The 7,145-nt window shown below is 35.8% G+C and overlaps 1 long non-coding RNA gene across 1 annotated transcript; it reads right to left on the bottom strand.

Annotated features, from left to right (window-relative positions):
* Positions 1 to 2,076: 2,076 nt before the first annotated feature.
* Positions 2,077 to 5,391, bottom strand: LOC113238029. The gene is made up of 4 exons (XR_003311077.1): positions 5,289 to 5,391; positions 4,878 to 5,034; positions 2,852 to 3,014; positions 2,077 to 2,286 (listed from the first exon to the last, which is right to left on the bottom strand). It is a non-coding gene; the product is annotated as an uncharacterized LOC113238029 (long non-coding RNA).
* Between the last annotated feature and the right edge of the window lie 1,754 nt (positions 5,392 to 7,145).

Below are 7,145 nucleotides of genomic sequence, written 5' to 3'. Positions count from 1 at the left end.
TTTTAAGAAAAGCTCTTTATATTTTGAATATATCTACATAATATTCGTGGCAAAAATCCAATTTAACTTAACAGTATTATAACGAAAACACGAAATAATATTTTTTATTCTTTTATTACTTCTTTTTTTTCCAAGCTGCCAATATAGTAATGGTTTTATGGATAGTGAAATTCGTGGGCGGAAGTCATTTAAACAATAATTTACAAAATCTGATATTCACTGTAACCCAATTTGTTTAATAATCAGCGTAATTTCGTGCATGATTGCTTTGTTGACCTTCGGATTCTCTTAACAAAGCACGCACGAGTATCCAAGAACTTCATTAAAACTAGCTCGAACACCACTGCGGAATACAGGCTTCCCAAATAGAATGCTATCACCTACAGACCTTGTCTTATCGGCTTAATGGGACTTTTACCTTGTTATCTTAACTACGAGGGCTGCTCTACAAAGAAGTTACGAATGGTTTGAAAAAGCACTGATTCATTACTTGTTTAGTATGCTGTATAGAGTTGGTGTAACTACGTCTGTAACATTAAAGTGAAAAGGGTTAATCGTCCATACTTAGGTAACTACCTCCCAGGTCGAGGGCGCGCTGACCCCGTTACGAAGGACTTTAAGTTATAGTTTACTTTATCCAATCGAGAAAACCAAGAAAATTAGCTTATTAAATTATATTATTAATAAATAACAGTGATTTCAATAGTTTACATCTATGTACACACACACACACACCCTTATAGTCCCGCACTAAGAACCCTATGTCGCTGGTGTCCTATGTCCATGCATATACATAGATAACCACATATAACGCCTAAACTCACGAGATAAATAAATGTAGACCATGCAAATATTTCTCCCGGCCCGGGAATCGAACCCAAGACCTCTGCATGGCAGCCCAGCATGGTAACCGTTCGGCCATGGAGGCAGTCTACTAAAAAAACTACGTAGAACATCGTTATATAAATTACTGTTATTATTATGTACTGTGGCTGTGGACCGAGAGCAAACTTTAAATTGACTTACTTCGTACTTGAAAAATGTTGTTTGATTTCAACTTTTCTGAAATTGCGCCCAGTACCAGATAGATAAGAATTGTAAACAGAAAATTCCTGCGCAAAATTAAAATTATCTTCAAAATATTAAACTCAACATTTCAGTAACAAAAAGATAAAATCAGACCTACGTCGACATCCTATTGAAACGGAGTCAAAATTACAGAACCGCGATGTTACCCTCATCATCAATTCTTTTGTTGGCCACAAGACCTTACTCATACAAAATCTTGTAAACCCAAAAAAGAACCTGATAACCTGTAAAGGGCCCTTTTTTCACTTTGCACAGATTTATACAGACATTTGGCTGGAAATAGTATATAAGCTCTTCGGGCAAACTCTATTATTCAATCTTTAACCTATTAGTCGCATCCTACGCTTTCTTGGCAGAATTAATATCGTTTATATTATTTTCATTGAGAGTAAAATTTTTTTTTAGCTGAATGCTACGGGTAACACTGTGTTGGTAGTGCTGACGAGTCCAGCAAAATAGATCTTTTTTGTATTATCTTCATTGACAATTGATGAGTTAGTGTGAACTCCGTTTTTCTAGCTGAATAATACGCGTAACACTGGGTTAATGGTACTGAAGAAGTCATGCAGCATACAAATGTCTTTTGTATTATCTTCATTGAGAATTGATTAGGTAGTGTGAACTCCGTTTTTCTAGCTGAATGCTACGCGTAACACTGTGCTAGTGTGCTGAAGAAGTCATGCAGCATACATCTCTTTTATATTATCTTTATTAAGAATTGATGAGTTAGAATGAACTCCGCTTTTCTAGCTGAATGATACGCGTAACACTGCGTTAATAGTGCTGAAGAAGTCATCCAGCATACAACTGCTGTCATGACATGATTTCGGGAATATGTGAGAAATTAAACAAAATTATTTTATTTATATTTATTTTATTAATTTATAAACATAATTTGATCATCTAGTGACCGAAAAGAAGAAATTTGCTAATTATTAAATTCTAAATAACGTGTTAACTTTTTCCATGTCAATAAATTTAAGATATCGCAAATTTAAACAATATTCTGTTAATAATTGAACAATGTTGCTTTATTGAACAATTTTTCAATTTTCACTAAATCTTGGAAATCGAACTCACTGAAAAGTTGTAAGATATTTTTGAATAAATAACAAATTTGAAGACATCGATCTTAATATCTGGTAAAAATGAAAGCATTTGTAAATGTTCTGAACCTTATGGTTAAATGTGTCCAACCTGAAATGAAACAAAACAAATATACATTAATTCATATGAATATGAGAACACAATGTCATGAAATGTAAACGAGCATCAATAGTGCAAAAATTTGACATTTTGAAACGGTCTTACATGGTGTCTCATGGCTAACACATGGAGCTAAAGTACTTTAAATCTCTCTTTAGATCTCAACAGAAATCAACAATTTTTAATTATTATACAGCTACAAGCTCCACCATTTCATCTAAAATCCAATTCACCCCTATCAGCTTCTCTCAGGCAAAAACCGCAAATTGTTAAAACAAATTAATTAAAATAAATAACCATTCCAAACGGATTAAATAAAACTTCAGGATTTAAATTATGACTTTCAATAGAAAAGCCTTATATAGTTTCCATTGAGTATTAGAGTTAGAGTTAGAGTTTTAGGAATTAAACTTTAGTAATTAACGTCAGCTTGTTCTTATTCTTAATTAAAAATAGGTTTTCATTGAACTCAAGTACATTTCTAAAATTTATATTAAAATAATAATTAGAGAATTGTTGTAAAAATGAGGAATCCATTTAATGTTTGAATAATTACCAAGGCCAACTATCATGACGACGACCATCCAATTCAAACTTGCTTCTGTAGGAGCGTTCTTTTCGAATATCAAAAGGATAGGTACTACAATCGCTAAAACATTTTGCAAGCACAAGTGTACAATAGTTAACCACAAGTACCGCGACACTTGAGGAGAGTCTTTCTGTAATAAATAAAATATTTGTTTGTAATTTCTTATTTAAAAATGTTGGTTGAAGCATCTTCTCCGGGCTCGACGGAAACGGGCTGAAATAGTGTACATCCATAGTATAATAAAACATGTAGGGTAACTCCGTGCAAACGTAGCAGCACGGCTTGTATGTTTACGCCCGATGCGCACTGTGTACGGGCGCAAACATTGCATAATCTCGCGATGCACTCATGTTGAATAGGGCGGGTCTTCACACGCGCCATTCGCTATAGAATTGAAGCACTCGGTTTTTAACCATATGACATCAAATAGTGGACGTGTTTGTTCTCATGTTTATCGTCGTTTGGTCAAGAGTGACTCAAATTCAGAATTGTTCAGAATTTTATTTCTATTCCATAATCTTTTTTTACAATACCAAGTGACAGGGCGAACAACTCGTGAGCTTTAAAACACAAAGATCGGAGAGGCACTACCACTGCGCCTATCATTCTGAGACATAAGTTAACAAGTCCCATGTCCGGTCAACAAAACTGTACAACGGAACAAGTGGGAATAATAGTTTTTTCGCTGGGACATGTGTTACACATACCACTCGCCTCAGGGGAGCAACGATCGATTATGTGAGACTCCTGAGCCGTAGTCCCGTATACCCACTATAATCCAAAAGTTAACTCCACTGCCATGGAGAGGTGCCCCAGGATACGCAAGCGCATAATACTGGGACGTCTCGGCGGATGGCTTGCAGGGAGCAGACCCAGGCCTTTGAACCCCACACTTTCTTTGAAAAAAGCTGATGATCTTTAAACAACAGAATTGATGTCAAACACATCTAAGATCAACCCCGATTAAATTAGCGTACAAATAAACATAAACCGCCTTCAGATTAGTCGAACTATTTGGGAGAATACAGACAGATACATAAACAAAGGCTTATTAGTCCTTTCTTTTTGCGTCAGAGGTTAATAAAGCCGCCATTAGGTGAAATTGCTATTTTCAATATTTTAGTTACCATCCGTCTAGTAATAAAAAACCCCGTATATTATTTGTAATATTACATTTTTACCACCATGATTGTTTGTTATTATTGAGTAATTTTTGGACTAATGTTCCTTACTTAATTTCGGTGGCAATTTTTATTATTTAAGTATCGAGTATACTATCGTGAAATATTAAATAATTCAGGTTATTTACACTCGAATATTAAGTAATACTTCGGGATAATATTCTAGAATCTTCAAATAATAAAAATTGCCACCGAAATTAGGATGTGAAAACGAACATGAAAATTGCTCAATTATTGATACAAACACAAACAAAAATTATTCGATCTCACTGGATGCCTGCGTCTTTTGCGTCAACGGGGATATCGCTCTACTAACTCGCTCGATCCGTTACCTCAGTTAGAAGTAATTATTCATTTGTTTGTTCTGTCTTTGTATCAATAATAATAAAAAATCATCCCAAGCCAAGTCTAAAGCGTGAAACACACTGACAGCGGGTGCGGCTCGGGCGCGTGTCAGGTCCGGTCGGGAGCATGGCGGGTGTAATTCCGTTAATTACACCCGCCGTGCACCCGACCCGACACGCGCCCGTCCAGCACCCGTCCCCCTGTGTGTCACGCTTTAGTGTAGAAAGTGCAGAAGGACAAAGCCGTCGCACTAATGAAATGAGTCACAACAACTATCTTTTTACGATTTTTAAATATGGTATAAAAAATAAACCAGCTTAATGTACAGTCAGTAGTTTACTCTCCAATTCCACAAATAAAAAAAAAACCTGTATTGATTGTTTAATCCAGTTCAAATACTCTAATCTCTTACTGACCGTACATTTTCCACAAAATATTTTACAAATGTATTAGTTACAAGTTCTTACTTCTATAGACGCAAAAAGTAGAAGCACCGAGACGATGGTGAAAATTATTGAAATAGCAACGAACGTAGCCAAAGTAAAGGTCAAAATTGCACTCCTCATACTAATTAACTCCCTCGTTTGGTACCTATATACATAGTGTGGCTAAAAATCCGAGTAACTAGAAAAACAATATAATTATTTTATTAAATAATAGATCTCTTGGATTCTCTACTTTTAAATTAACGTATATTTCTATATTACGACGTCTGTTCTAATATGAAAGAAAATCTTATAAATGCAAACTATAGTAACACATAATCATACAGTACACTTAGAGTCTAAACACAGGGCGTATTTTATAAAGTAGGAAAATATGAGTACATAAGTGTCACAAGATCAAAATTAATACATAAAACTATCCGGTATTCTTACAAATCCAATAATAGGTAGTAGCCATTTTTCAACTGGAAAATCCAAAGCTGGATTGTTTTTGTTAGTCGTGTCACTATTACCATCCTCTGATTGTTTTTCGCCACGCATATTTGTTAATGGTGATGAAAAATTTAATACTACAAATGATTAAATATTGAAAATCCAACTTAACATTTTTCTAAATGCCAAAAAATAGTTTTAAGTTGTTTTTTTTCCATTCTTCCCGTAAAGGAAAAGGCAAAAGTTTGACACCATACAGCCAGGTCTTGGTAATTTTTTTTGTTCTTTTCACAAAAAAATAGGCATACACCAAGTCTTACTTTGACTCATAGTTTGACTATTTCCTTGGGTTTTATTCCATCCTCTAACGACTCAACCGAAAACAAACAGAACACTTCTTTCGACAATCACGTTGCCAATGATCTTAGTGTATAGTATAAGATCATTGCCCGTTGCCCTTGTTTTAAGTATACATATAATATCATCCGTTTCCAAATTTCCTATTTATATCATAAGTTTCCCCGTTTTAAAAAGAAAAGTCAAAAAGCTTGTAAGTTGATGAAACGCGAAAAACCAATACCAAAAAAAAACAACGATAATGTATAGACCACACACCTAGGATTACGCTACGCTAGTTTCTATGACCAAAACTTGGCTATATCGTTTTAAACCCATGCCTTTTCCTTTACGAAAACAATGAAAAACATAACAATCAGTGTCACATCCTTTTTTTTCCACTTAGACTATGGAAACTATTATTATTATTTCTTTTATTTTTTTTCCATCCTCTAATAAGTTTTTCCATCCTCATAATTGACATCCCGTTTTAGCTTAGAGGATGGAAAAAAATATTTTAGAGAACGGGTCTGGGAGACGTGAAGATTCACTCTGCAAAATTTAAAAAACTTCACATTTGTCTATCTCTAACAGAAATATAAGGCCCAACTCACACTGGCGCAGAGTCGAAGCGTCGCGTCGCGTGCTGTTTTTCAACTACAACGCTTGGCGACCCGCGTCGTCACGCGTCGACTCTCGCATTAGTGCGCCCGGATCACAGTGTGGTCGGCGTCTGACGCCTCACTGCGCTCAAGTAACGCGCGGCGAAGCGCGTCGACACGCGTCGACGTTTAACTCCATATTTGCATAACACAAATGTACACCAGCCCGTTACACCAAATACCAAGTAACACAAATGTACACCTTAATAGTGGGAAAATAGAGATGAATATACTATAGGCGAAAAACATGACGCGTCGCGACGCTTCGACTCTGCGCCAGTGTGAGTTGACAGAGATTGATTGAATTATAAATAAGACGATTTTAGCTGACTGTATAACTTGGCGGACTGTCGATTCCCTATCGAAGCGTAGCAGCACTCGTATTTATTTTTCTTTTTTCACAGTTCTGCACAATTGCGCGCGAAAATTTTGTAATTGAAATTTTTTCCAGTTGACAACATTAACCTTTAACCTTATTTATCATAAGGTCGCAGATCGCAATTCAAAATATCTACTTCAGTACATTTCATGTATATTAGGTTGAGAAACGACTTAATAATGACAGGATCATCATCATCATCTCAGCCTGTTAACACCCACTGTTGGGTACAGGCCTCCTCTTTTGTACGCCAGCTCAATCGGTCCTGTGCGAGTCTCATCCACCATCTTCCGGCCACCCCGGCCGAGATCCAGCTGCCAAACCCTAATGACCCTAATGACAAGATGCCAATAAATAATCATACATCAAAGAAGTTAAATGTAAAACTTGTGTGTTTCTGTGAAATGACGAAGTGCGAGCGGATTTCGGGCGCTGATGACATTTATAAAAGAAAATTTCGTTTAAAATTTTATGTCTAAA

The sequence above is a fragment of the Hyposmocoma kahamanoa genome, unplaced genomic scaffold (assembly GCF_003589595.1).
Source record: "Hyposmocoma kahamanoa isolate Upper Pololo Valley unplaced genomic scaffold, ASM358959v1 94, whole genome shotgun sequence".
In the NCBI taxonomy this organism is placed as follows: Eukaryota; Metazoa; Arthropoda; class Insecta; order Lepidoptera; family Cosmopterigidae; genus Hyposmocoma; species Hyposmocoma kahamanoa.
This window is presented reverse-complemented; position numbering and strand designations above follow the sequence as displayed.